Source organism: Bombina bombina, chromosome 5 (genome assembly GCF_027579735.1).
Source record: "Bombina bombina isolate aBomBom1 chromosome 5, aBomBom1.pri, whole genome shotgun sequence".
In the NCBI taxonomy this organism is placed as follows: domain Eukaryota; kingdom Metazoa; phylum Chordata; class Amphibia; order Anura; family Bombinatoridae; genus Bombina; species Bombina bombina.
The window spans coordinates 327353199-327365762 of NC_069503.1; the positions used below are offsets into that span (position 1 = coordinate 327353199).

Genomic DNA, 12564 nt, shown 5'->3' on the forward strand with positions numbered 1-12564 from the left:
GGGGTTAATACATTTTATTTAAAGCGGGCGGGCAGGACCACTGTACTACAGAAAATGTCCAGTGTACACTGGGGTGTGTGCAGTGGCGGGTGTGGCCGGGCAGGAGCGGGCATGACCTGGCACTGCACTACAGAAAATGGCCCGTGTACACAGGCTTTACCACTAGTAAATATATAAGCAGCAATTGATGTGTACACATACATACATATATATATATATATATATATATATATATATATATATATAAAACGACACACTTTTATCAGAAATGTATTCATATAAAGTTAATAGTATTGCCTTATGCAAGCTCTGCTCAAGAGTATTATATTGCAGATTAATATACAGTATCTCACAAAAGTGAGTACACCCCTCACATTTTTGTAAATTTTTATTATATCTTTTCATGTGACAACACTGAAGAAATTACACTTTGCTACAATGTAATGTAGTGAGTGAACAGCCTGTATAACAGTGTAAATTTGCTGTCCCCTCAAAATAACTCAACACACAGCCATTAATGTCTAAACCGTTGGCAGCAAAAGTGAGTACACCCCTAAGTGGAAATGTCTAAATTGGGCCTAATTTGCCATTTTCCCTCCCTGTTATCATGTGACTTGTTAGTGTTACAAGGTCTCAGGTGTGAATGGGGAGCAGGCGTGTTAAATTTCGTGTTATCGCTCTCACACTCTCTCATACTCAGGAACTCTGAGGATCTGAAAAAAAGAATTGTTGCTCTACATAAAAATGACCTAGGCTATAAGAAGATTGCCAAGACCCTAAAACTGAGTTGCAGCACGGTGGGCAAGACCATACAGCGGTTTCACAGGACAGGTTCCACTCAGAACAGGCCTCACCATGGTCGACCAAAGAAGCTGAGTGCACGTGTTCAGCGTCATATATAGAGGTTGTCTTTGGGAAATAGATGTATGAGTGCTGCCAGCATTGTTGCAGAGGTTGAAGGGGTGGGGGGTCAGCCTGTCAGTGCTCAGACCATACGCCGCACACTGCATCAAATTGGTCTGCATGGCTGACATCCCAGAAGGAAACCTCTTATAAAGATGATGCACAAGAAAGCCTGCAAACAGTTTGCTGAAGATAAGCAGACTAAGAACATGGGTTACTGGAACCATGTCCTGTGGTCCGATGAGACCAAGATAAACTAATTTGATTCAGATGGTGTCAAGCGTGTGTGGCAGCAACCAGGTGTGGAGTACAAAGACAAGTGTGTCTTGCCTACAGTCAAGCATGGTGTTCAAGTGCTGCCGGCACTGGGGAGCTACAGTTCATTAAGGGAACTATGAATGCCAACATGCACTGTGACATAATGAAGCAGAAAATGATTCCCTCCCTTCAGAGACTGGGCTGCAGGGCAGTATTCCAACATGATAACGACCCCAAACACACCTCCAAGACGATTACTGCCTTGCTAACGAATCTGATGGTAAATTAAACCCTATTGAGCATATGTGGGACATCCTCAAACAGAAGGTGGGGGAGTGCAAGGTCTCTAACATCCACCAGCTCTGTGATGTCATCTTGGAGGAGTGGAAGAGGACTACAGTGGCAACCTGTGAAGCTCTGGTGAACTCCATGCCCAAGAGGGTTGGAAAATAATGGTAGCCACACAAAATATTGACACTTGGGGCCCAATTTAGACATTTCCACTTATGGGTGTACTCATTTTTGTTGCCAAAGGTTTAGACATTAATGGCTGTGTGTTGAATTATGTTGTGGGGGCAGCAAATTTACACTATTATACAGGCTGTACACTCACTACTTTACATTGTAGCAAAGTGTCATTTCTTCAGTGTTGTTAAATGAAAAGATATAATAAAAAATTTACAAAAATGTGAGAGGTGCACTCACTTTTGTGAGATACTGTAATTAAAATATTATTCCATGTTTAAAATTCTATAACTTTTACAGGGGAGGTACTGCTATTGTTTGTTGCCAAGAGGCTTGCTTGTTTCCATGGGGATGATCTCACATGCTTTGTGAACGCTTCTGTTGTGCTTAGGGAAGCAGTGCACAGCTTCAGTCAGGTGTCATGTGACTCTGCCCCCTACCATGCATGTGCACTAGTGCATTCTGCTCAAGCTATGGCCTGGATAGCACCTTCCATGTATGGAAATGCCATGGGGGGGGGGGGATTTGCTGCAAATTTAACTATGCCTGAATTAAAAGGTGTTAATGGGGGTTAAAACAGAAACTGTTTTTCAGGTAAACTTTGACTTATGATATATTTAGACATTTATGTAAGTTCATACGGTTTTATGTCCCTTTAACATACTATTATACTCTGGTGTGATAATCCTTCTTTTCACTATAAATGTAAAGGCACATTTCACAATGAGTACACAGGAGCAAGCAATATAGCTTCTAGTAGGCTGTACCATCCCTTGCCTTTCATTAAAAATAAATAAAGCTACACAAACTGTGGGCAGGATGAACCAATAAAAAACAGAATTTATGTTTACCTGATAAATTTCTTTCTCCAACGGTGTGTCCGGTCCACGGCGTCATCCTTACTTGTGGGATATTCTCTTCCCCAACAGGAAATGGCAAAGAGCCCAGCAAAGCTGGTCACATGATCCCTCCTAGGCTCCGCCTACCCCAGTCATTCGACCGACGTTAAGGAGGAATATTTGCATAGGAGAAACCATATGGTACCGTGGTGACTGTAGTTAAAGAAAATAAATTATCAGACCTGATTAAAAAACCAGGGCGGGCCGTGGACCGGACACACCGTTGGAGAAAGAAATTTATCAGGTAAACATAAATTCTGTTTTCTCCAACATAGGTGTGTCCGGTCCACGGCGTCATCCTTACTTGTGGGAACCAATACCAAAGCTTTAGGACACGGATGAAGGGAGGGAGCAAATCAGGTCACCTAAATGGAAGGCACCACGGCTTGCAAAACCTTTCTCCCAAAAATAGCCTCAGAAGAAGCAAAAGTATCAAACTTGTAAAATTTGGTAAAAGTGTGCAGTGAAGACCAAGTCGCTGCCCTACATATCTGATCAACAGAAGCCTCGTTCTTGAAGGCCCATGTGGAAGCCACAGCCCTAGTGGAATGAGCTGTGATTCTTTCGGGAGGCTGCCGTCCGGCAGTCTCGTAAGCCAATCTGATGATGCTTTTAATCCAAAAAGAGAGAGAGGTAGAAGTTGCTTTTTGACCTCTCCTTTTACCTGAATAAACAACAAACAAGGAAGATGTTTGTCTAAAATCCTTTGTAGCATCTAAATAGAATTTTAGAGCGCGAACAACATCCAAATTGTGCAACAAACGTTCCTTCTTTGAAACTGGTTTCGGACACAGAGAAGGTACGATAATCTCCTGGTTAATGTTTTTGTTAGAAACAACTTTTGGAAGAAAACCAGGTTTAGTACGTAAAACCACCTTATCTGCATGGAACACCAGATAAGGAGGAGAACACTGCAGAGCAGATAATTCTGAAACTCTTCTAGCAGAAGAAATTGCAACTAAAAACAAAACTTTCCAAGATAATAACTTAATATCAACGGAATGTAAGGGTTCAAACGGAACCCCCTGAAGAACTGAAAGAACTAAATTGAGACTCCAAGGAGGAGTCAAAGGTTTGTAAACAGGCTTGATTCTAACCAGAGCCTGAACAAAGGCTTGAACATCTGGCACAGCTGCCAGCTTTTTGTGAAGTAACACCGACAAGGCAGAAATCTGTCCCTTCAGGGAACTTGCAGATAATCCTTTTTCCAATCCTTCTTGAAGGAAGGATAGAATCCTAGGAATCTTAACCTTGTCCCAAGGGAATCCTTTAGATTCACACCAACAGATATATTTTTTCCAAATTTTGTGGTAAATCTTTCTAGTTACAGGCTTTCTGGCCTGAACAAGAGTATCGATAACAGAATCTGAGAATCCTCGCTTCGATAAAATCAAGCGTTCAATCTCCAAGCAGTCAGCTGGAGTGAAACCAGATTCGGATGTTCGAACGGACCCTGAACAAGAAGGTCTCGTCTCAAAGGTAGCTTCCAAGGTGGAGCCGATGACATATTCACCAGATCTGCATACCAAGTCCTGCGTGGCCACGCAGGAGCTATCAAGATCACCGACGCCCTCTCCTGATTGATCCTGGCTACCAGCCTGGGGATGAGAGGAAATGGCGGGAACACATAAGCTAGTTTGAAGGTCCAAGGTGCTACTAGTGCATCCACTAGAGCCGCCTTGGGATCCCTGGATCTGGCCCCGTAGCAAGGAACTTTGAAGTTCTGACGAGAGGCCATCAGATCCATGTCTGGAATGCCCCACAGGTGAGTGACTTGGGCAAAGATTTCCGGATGGAGTTCCCACTCCCCCGGATGCAATGTCTGACGACTCAGAAAATCCGCTTCCCAATTTTCCACTCCTGGGATGTGGATAGCAGACAGGTGGCAGGAGTGAGACTCCGCCCATAGAATGATTTTGGTCACTTCTTCCATCGCTAGGGAACTCCTTGTTCCCCCCTGATGGTTGATGTACGCAACAGTTGTCATGTTGTCTGATTGAAACCGTATGAACTTGGTCCTCGCTAGCTGAGGCCAAGCCTTGAGAGCATTGAATATCGCTCTCAGTTCCAGAATATTTATCGGTAGAAGAGATTCTTCCCGAGACCAAAGACCCTGAGCTTTCAGGGATCCCCAGACCGCGCCCCAGCCCATCAGACTGGCGTCGGTCGTGACAATGACCCACTCTGGTCTGCGGAATGTCATCCCTTGTGACAGGTTGTCCAGGGACAGCCACCAACGGAGTGAGTCTCTGGTCCTCTGATTTACTTGTATCTTCGGAGACAAGTCTGTATAGTCCCCATTCCACTGACTGAGCATGCACAGTTGTAATGGTCTTAGATGAATGCGCGCAAAAGGAACTATGTCCATTGCCGCTACCATCAACCCGATCACTTCCATGCACTGAGCTATGGAAGGAAGAGGAACGGAATGAAGTATCCGACAAGAGTCTAGAAGTTTTGTTTTTCTGACCTCTGTCAGAAAAATCCTCATTTCTAAGGAGTCTATAATTGTTCCCAAGAAGGGAACCCTTGTTGACGGGGATAGAGAACTCTTTTCCACGTTCACTTTCCATCCGTGAGATCTGAGAAAGGCCAGGACGATGTCCGTGTGAGCCTTTGCTTGAGGAAGGGACGACGCTTGAATCAGAATGTCGTCCAAGTAAGGTACTACCGCAACGCCCCTTGGTCGTAGCACAGCTAGAAGGGACCCTAGTACCTTTGTGAAAATCCTTGGAGCAGTGGCTAATCCGAAAGGAAGCGCCACGAACTGGTAATGTTTGTCCAGGAATGCGAACCTTAGGAACCGATGATGTTCCTTGTGGATAGGAATATGTAGATACGCATCCTTTAAATCCACCGTGGTCATGAATTGACCTTCCTGGATGGAAGGAAGAATAGTTCGAATGGTTTCCATCTTGAACGATGGAACCTTGAGAAACTTGTTTAAGATCTTGAGATCTAAGATTGGTCTGAACGTTCCCTCTTTTTTGGGAACTATGAACAGATTGGAGTAGAACCCCATCCCTTGTTCTCTTAATGGAACTGGATGAATCACTCCCATTTTTAACAGGTCTTCTACACAATGTAAGAACGCCTGTCTTTTTATGTGGTCTGAAGACAACTGAGACCTGTGGAACCTCCCCCTTGGGGGAAGTCCCTTGAATTCCAGAAGATAACCTTGGGAGACTATTTCTAGCGCCCAAGGATCCAGAACATCTCTTGCCCAAGCCTGAGCGAAGAGAGAGAGTCTGCCCCCCACCAGATCCGGTCCCGGATCGGGGGCCAACATTTCATGCTGTCTTGGTAGCAGTGGCAGGTTTCTTGGCCTGCTTTCCCTTGTTCCAGCCTTGCATTGGTCTCCAAGCTGGCTTGGCTTGAGAAGTATTACCCTCTTGCTTAGAGGACGTAGCACTTTGGGCTGGTCCGTTTTTGCGAAAGGGACGAAAATTAGGTCTATTTTTTGCCTTGAAAGGCCGATCCTGAGGAAGGGCGTGGCCCTTACCCCCAGTGATATCAGAGATAATCTCTTTCAAGTCAGGGCCAAACAGCGTTTTCCCCTTGAAAGGAATGTTTAGTAGCTTGTTCTTGGAAGACGCATCAGCCGACCAAGATTTCAACCAAAGCGCTCTGCGCGCCACAATAGTAAACCCAGAATTCTTAGCCGCTAACCTAGCCAATTGCAAAGTGGCGTCTAGGGTGAAAGAATTAGCCAATTTGAGAGCATTGATTCTGTCCATAATCTCCTCATAAGGAGGAGAATCACTATCGAGCGTCTTTATCAGCTCATCGAACCAGAAACATGCGGCTGTAGCGACAGGGACAATGCATGAAATTGGTTGTAGAAGGTAACCCTGCTGAACAAACATCTTTTTAAGCAAACCTTCTAATTTTTTATCCATAGGATCTTTGAAAGCACAACTATCCTCTATGGGTATAGTGGTGCGTTTGTTTAAAGTGGAAACCGCTCCCTCGACCTTGGGGACTGTCTGCCATAAGTCCTTTCTGGGGTCGACCATAGGAAACAATTTTTTAAATATGGGGGGAGGGACGAAAGGAATACCGGGCCTTTCCCATTCTTTATTAACAATGTCCGCCACCCGCTTGGGTATAGGAAAAGCTTCTGGGAGCCCCGGCACCTCTAGGAACTTGTCCATTTTACATAGTTTCTCTGGGATGACCAACTTTTCACAATCATCCAGAGTGGATAATACCTCCTTAAGCAGAATGCGGAGATGTTCCAACTTAAATTTAAATGCAATCACATCAGGTTCAGCCTGTTGAGAAATGTTCCCTGAATCAGTAATTTCTCCCTCAGACAAAACCTCCCTGGCCCCATCAGACTGGGTTAGGGGCCCTTCAGAGATATTAATATCAGCGTCGTCATGCTCTGCAGTATCTAAAACAGAGCAGCCACGCTTACGCTGACAAGGGTTCATTTTGGCTAAAATGTTTTTGACAGAATTATCCATTACAGCCGTTAATTGTTGCATAGTAAGGAGTATTGGCGCGCTAGATGTACTAGGGGCCTCCTGAGTGGGCAAGACTCGTGTAGACGAAGGAGGGAATGATGCAGTACCATGCTTACTCCCCTCACTTGAGGAATCATCTTGGGCATCATTGTCATTATCACATAAATCACATTTATTTAAATGAATAGGAATTCTGGCTTCCCCACATTCAGAACACAGTCTATCTGGTAGTTCAGACATGTTAAACAGGCATAAACTTGATAACAAAGTACAAAAACGTTTTAAAATAAAACCGTTACTGTCACTTTAAATTTTAAACTGAACACACTTTATTACTGCAATTGCGAAAAAACATGAAGGAATTGTTCAAAATTCACCAAATTTTCACCACAGTGTCTTAAAGCCTTAAAAGTATTGCACACCAAATTTTGGAAGCTTTAACCCTTAAAATAACGGAACCGGAGCCGTTTTAAACTTTAACCCCTTTACAGTCCCTGGTATCTGCTTTGCTGAGACCCAACCAAGCCCAAAGGGGAATACGATACCAAATGACGCCTTCAGAAAGTCTTTTCTAAGTATCAGAGCTCCTCTCACATGCGACTGCATGCCATGCCTCTCAAAAACAAGTGCGCCACACCGGCGCGAAAATGAGGCTCTGCTTAAGCTTTGGGAAAGCCCCTAAGGAATAAGGTGTCTAATACAGTGCCTGCCGATATTATTATGTCAAAATACCCAGATAAAATGATTCCTCAAGGCTAAATATGTGTTAATAATGAATCGATTTAGCCCAGAAACAGTCTACAGTCTTAATAAGCCCTTGTGAAGCCCTTATTTACGATCGTAATAAACATGGCTTACCGGATCCCATAGGGAAAATGACAGCTTCCAGCATTACATCGTCTTGTTAGAATGTGTCATACCTCAAGCAGCAAGAGACTGCACACTGTTCCCCCAACTGAAGTTAATTGCTCTCAACAGTCCTGTGTGGAACAGCCATGGATTTTAGTTACGGTTGCTAAAATCATTTTCCTCATACAAACAGAAATCTTCATCTCTTTTCTGTTTCTGAGTAAATAGTACATACCAGCACTATTTCAAAATAACAAACTCTTGATTGAATAATAAAAACTACAGTTAAACACTAAAAAACTCTAAGCCATCTCCGTGGAGATGTTGCCTGTACAACGGCAAAGAGAATGACTGGGGTAGGCGGAGCCTAGGAGGGATCATGTGACCAGCTTTGCTGGGCTCTTTGCCATTTCCTGTTGGGGAAGAGAATATCCCACAAGTAAGGATGACGCCGTGGACCGGACACACCTATGTTGGAGAAATTATGTATTTTAGAATTCAAATTTGCACACCACGGGGGGGTTGCTTTTTTCTGATGCCTCCTGTTTAGATAGAGAAATTTTAAGTGTAAGTGGAGGTTTCAACAGAAAAAACAGCTATATTTCAAATGACACAATAAAGGCAAAGCAGCTAATTGTAAACAATGTAATACATTCCAGCAGATCATTGGGGACAATAGACAATAGATCATTGGAGACACATTAAAGGGACATGAAACACACTTTTTCTTTCATTATTCAAACAGAGCATAGCGTTTTAAACAACTTTCCAATTGACTTCTATAATCTAATTTGTTTTCTTGGTATACTAAGTTAAAACGGATACCTAGGTAGGCTCAGGAGCAGCAAAGCACTAATGGGAGCTAGCTGCTGATTGGTTGCTGCACATCTATGCCTCTTGTCATTGGTTGACCCAATGTAGTATTCAACTTGTTCCCAGTAGTGCATTAGTGCTCTTTCAACAAAGAATACAAAGAGAATGAAGCAAATTTGATAATAGAAGTTAATTGAAAACTTGTCAAAATTACATGCTATATCTGAATCATGAAAGAAAAATTTTGAGTTTCATGTCGCTTTAAAGGAGATAGAATTTTACAGTACATTGTCCCTTTAAGCTAAATTGAAAGTTTTAAATGTCACCTTATTAGTCACTCAAATAAACTAGTAAAGACAAACATATTTGCCTTGTAATTTTAATAAACACAATTACTGGGGTGTTTATCTTATCCTTATATTTTCCAATATGTGCAGCTCCCTTCATGCTCCATTTCTCAAAAACACATGAAACAGATTTCATATTAAATTCTGAATTCTTAAGTTTCTTAAAGAAAGTCAATGTGAACATTTTATTTAAGGGCTTTTTTCCAAAGCAAGATGAGATTTACTGATGTTACCAACATCTGTTTTAGATGTCTAAACTAATCTGGAGGTAGCAGCAATTTTATTATTTGCAAAGCTCTGGGCAATACAAATTTGTGTGGTGTGTGTCATATATATGTATATATATATATATATATATATATATATATACACACATACAGTATATATATATATATATATATATATATATATATATAAATAAATAAATAAATGTTTAAATGCAGTTAGATATACAGTAGAACATGCAATATATATATATAAATATATACACTACTTGGTTAAAATTGTATTGCACAAATGATCATTAAATACATTTATGTTAAAATATGCAATAATGTGTGCTTTAGATAGCTGAAAATAATATAATATAGAAAAATATTACACTGCCCTCACCTGGCTCCTTCATAATGCCACCAGGCTACTTCAAAATGCCACCTACCAGGCAAAATTTCCTATGAAAACACTGTGGCCCAGATTACAAGTGGATCGCTAAATATCTCTTTGATGAAATCGATATTTGCGCTCCACTTTGTAATACCAGCGCACGATAATGTACACTGGAATTACAAGTTTTCAGCAATATGAATATGACCTCCTATGGGAACCTCATTCTGATGCCGCTAGGATTTTCATTTTTGCGCTAGTCAGGTTGCTCTGGTTTTACCTAGTAGAAAGTAAACCATTTTTTCTCCAGCGGTAACCCGACTTGCACAAAAAGTCAAAATTCAAAAGTTTAAAAAAAAACTAACACCCCACGCTCGCGCAATCTCCATCACATATTTTTATAAAGCACTAACCCAACATGAAATTATGACTATTTCATTTTCCAATGTTCTTTACATAACGGAATATGTTCTATTTATTTATAAATACATATTTCTACTGATATTTTTTAAACAAATATATATTTATACCTATATATAGAGATGATTATATATAGGTATAGCTATATACAGATATATATAGGAATATCTATTTATGAGTACATAGAACATACAGGGAGTGCAGAATTATTAGGCAAGTTGTATTTTTGAGGATTAATTTTATTATTGAACAACAACCATGTTCTCAATGAACCCAAAAAACTCATTAATATCAAAGCTGAATATTTTTGGAAGTAGTTTTTAGTTTGTTTTTAGTTATAGCTCTTTTAGGGGGATATCTGTGTGTGCAGGTGACTATTACTGTGCATAATTATTAGGCAACTTAACAAAAAACAAATATATACCCATTTCAATTATTTATTTTTACCAGTGAAACCAATATTACATCTCAACATTCACAAATATACATTTCTGACATTCAAAAACAAAACAAAAACAAATCAGTGACCAATATAGCCACCTTTCTTTGCAAGGACACTCAAAAGCCTGCCATCCATGGATTCTGTCAGTGTTTTGATCTGTTCACCATCAACATTGCGTGCAGCAGCAACCACAGCCTCCCAAACACTGTTCAGAGAGGTGTACTGTTTTCCCTCCTTGTAAATCTCACATTTGATGAAGGACCACAGGTTCTCAATGGGGTTCAGATCAGGTGAACAAGGAGGCCATGTCATTAGATTTTCTTCTTTTATACCCTTTCTTGCCAGCCACGCTGTGGAGTACTTGGACGCGTGTGATGGAGCATTGTCCTGCATGAAAATCATGTTTTTCTTGAAGGATGCAGACTTCTTCCTGTACTACTGCTTGAAGAAAGTGTCTTCCAGAAACTGGCAGTAGGACTGGGAGTTGAGCTTGACTCCATCCTCAACCCGAAAAGGCCCCACAAGCTCATCTTTGATGATACCAGCCCAAACCAGTACTCCACCTCCACCTTGCTGGCGTCTGAGTCGGACTGGAGCTCTCTGCCCTTTACCAATTCCAGCCACGGGGCCCATCCATCTGGCCCATCAAGACTCACTCTCATTTCATCAGTCCCATAAAACCTTAGAAAAATCAGTCTTGAGATATTTCTTGGCCCAGTCTTGACGTTTCAGCTTGTGTGTCTTGTTCAGTGGTGGTCGTCTTTCAGCCTTTCTTACCTTGGCCATGTCTCTGAGTATTGCACACCTTATGCTTTTGAGCACTCCAGTGATGTTGCAGCTCTGAAATATGGCCAAACTGGTGGCAAGTGGCATCTTGGCAGCTGCACGCTTGACTTTTCTCAGTTCATGGGCAGTTATTTTGCGCCTTGGTTTTTCCACACGCTTCTTGCGACCCTGTTGACTGTTTGAATGAAACGCTTGATTGTTCGATGATCACGCTTCAGAAGCTTTGCAATTTTAAGAGTGCTGCATCCCTCTGCAAGATATCTCACTATTTTTGACTTTTCTGAGCCTGTCAAGTCCTTCTTTTGAACTATTTTGCCAAAGGAAAGGAAGTTAACTAATAATTATGCACAGCTGATATAGGGTGTTGATGTCATTAGACCACACCCCTTCTCATTACAGAGATGCACATCACCTAATATGCTTAATTGGTAGTAGGCTTTCGAGCCTATACAGCTTGGAGTAAGACAACATGCATAAAGAGGATGATGTGGTCAAAATACTCATTTGCCTAATAATTCTGCACTCCCTGTATTCTGCTATGTGCAGAACTTTGGAATGTCAAATATTTACAGTAAATACATAAACATTTTATTAAATATGAATATTGCATAAATTTGTTTTAACATGCTTTTACTTACTTAACGAGAAAAGGCTCCAATGCACATTATGTATGTATGTGTATATATATATATATATATATATATATATATATATATATATATATGTGAGTCGAAAGAGAAATTCTCAATAGTAAGTAAGGCGCACCGCTGTACAATTATAAATACTATAATGATAGTTTACTGTATGGTATATACATAAAAATGTTCAAAACCAATGTGATGGTACAAGTTTTTTCTTTTCCAGCGGATTTCTGGTATAGGGTAAGTATATAGCGCTTACCAGAGCCAACCTCAATCCTATGAGGTAAGTGATCAGCGGCGGGGTATAGATGATCTATTCTGTAGGAGCACTCAGACAGTGCTATTAGGCGCGGACTGGGTACTCAACAGCAACCCAGCTTGCTGAAACTTCCGGCATGTCTCCAGGGACAATCCAAAGGCCCCCTTCTGGAACTGGAAGGATGGGTGGTCCAGGTGATGAACTCCAGCAAGTCAGGTTGTACGTGCAGGTGATATCAAAGATCCCCACAGCAGGCAGGAGCAATCCCAGTAATGGGAATAGAGGTGGTGTGTTAAGTAGAAATGAACAGTAGCAGTCCCAGGTTTAAAATATAACAAAAGATAGATTTATTAAAACCAATTAAAAAGCTGGAACAGTAGGGCAGGGCAAACAGGTCTCCCCTATAATCA

At 41.4% G+C, this 12564-nt stretch overlaps 1 protein-coding gene across 1 annotated transcript in view; it reads right to left on the reverse strand.

The window, feature by feature from the left end:
• The window catches only part of CRPPA (CDP-L-ribitol pyrophosphorylase A), an 818587-nt gene that overhangs the window by 743981 nt on the left and 62042 nt on the right, over positions 1-12564 (reverse strand). The gene's annotated exons all lie outside the window — the stretch shown is intronic.